A 1,225-nucleotide genomic window follows, 5' to 3' on the forward strand; every position below is an offset into this window, starting at 1 on the left:
GAGGGCACCTTGACCATGTATTTGGTGATTTGCCTGGCATCCGTTTCTTCTGTGTTTCTGCTTTGCATTATTTCTTTTGCTGTTATCAAATCCTGCAAGAAAGACCCAGGTGGTACTTTTATTGCTGCCCCTCCTCATTTCCCCCCTGCAAGGCCTGATGTCCCAGAGAACTGTACCGATTCTCAGAGTGGATCACTTTCCAGGAATTATCAGTATGATGTTTGCTTAACTGGTGGATCTTTAAGCAGCGAGTTCAGATTTCTTCGGCCTCTTATCCCTGTTTTTTCCCTGGCGGATCCAAATATCCCTGTGACCCACAAGACTTCTCCTGGATCCCAAGATCTGTCAGATTGCTTGGAAGACAATAAATCAAAGGAACAGGTGAGGGAATATATATAAATTTATTCCTTGTGCCAGATAACCAGGCCATTGGATAGGCCTGTTCTTTGTTCTCTAGTTACAGTCCATACAGTAGTTCCTTGTGTTCTGCTGGGGTTTGGTTCTAGTACCCCCTGTGGATACCAATGTCCATGGATGCCTAAGTCTCATTATATACAGCAGTGCAGTAAAATCCCTTATATAAAATGGCAAAATTAATGTTTGCTTTATGGAGTAATAATAATAATAATAATAATAATAATAATAATAATAATGCCATGGATGGTGCAGTCTGTGGATGCAGAATCTATGGATGCAGAGGGCTGACGGTATTTGTTTCTTCTCTGTATTTATACTTGCACATTTTTAACTTTACTACATGAAAAACAAAAATTGAAATTTGTGAAAGACATCTAATAGTTGTTTCTTCATATTTCTTTCCTTAAATTGTTCTTTGGTGATATCATATGAATTTTAAGTAATTTCTTTTAATAGTCCATTTGATTATCAGATACATGCCATTGTTTCCTCTTTCTGGTAGTAAATTTCCATTCTGTATATTTGTAGTACTGTTACCCTTACAGGAACATCACTGCTCCCAGCAGCTATATGTCAAATCTTTTAACCTTTGTCTGAAACAACAGCTGAGAAAGGAGGCCGCCTGACTCAGCGGGTCGGCTTGGATGTTAAGTGCGGGGAGCCACGGTTTGCCGGCCATGCTCCCCTGGCTCAAAGCAGCCTCAGGAGCCCGAGCGCTGGGCTGCCCAAGCTGGGATTGGCCACTGACTGGGCGGAGGGGGAGGTATTTCCTCCCATTGCTTGCGACTTCAAGTCCCAGCAGGCATTG

The sequence above is a fragment of the Sceloporus undulatus genome, chromosome 4 (genome assembly GCF_019175285.1).
Source record: "Sceloporus undulatus isolate JIND9_A2432 ecotype Alabama chromosome 4, SceUnd_v1.1, whole genome shotgun sequence".
Lineage (NCBI taxonomy): Eukaryota > Metazoa > Chordata > Lepidosauria > Squamata > Phrynosomatidae > Sceloporus > Sceloporus undulatus.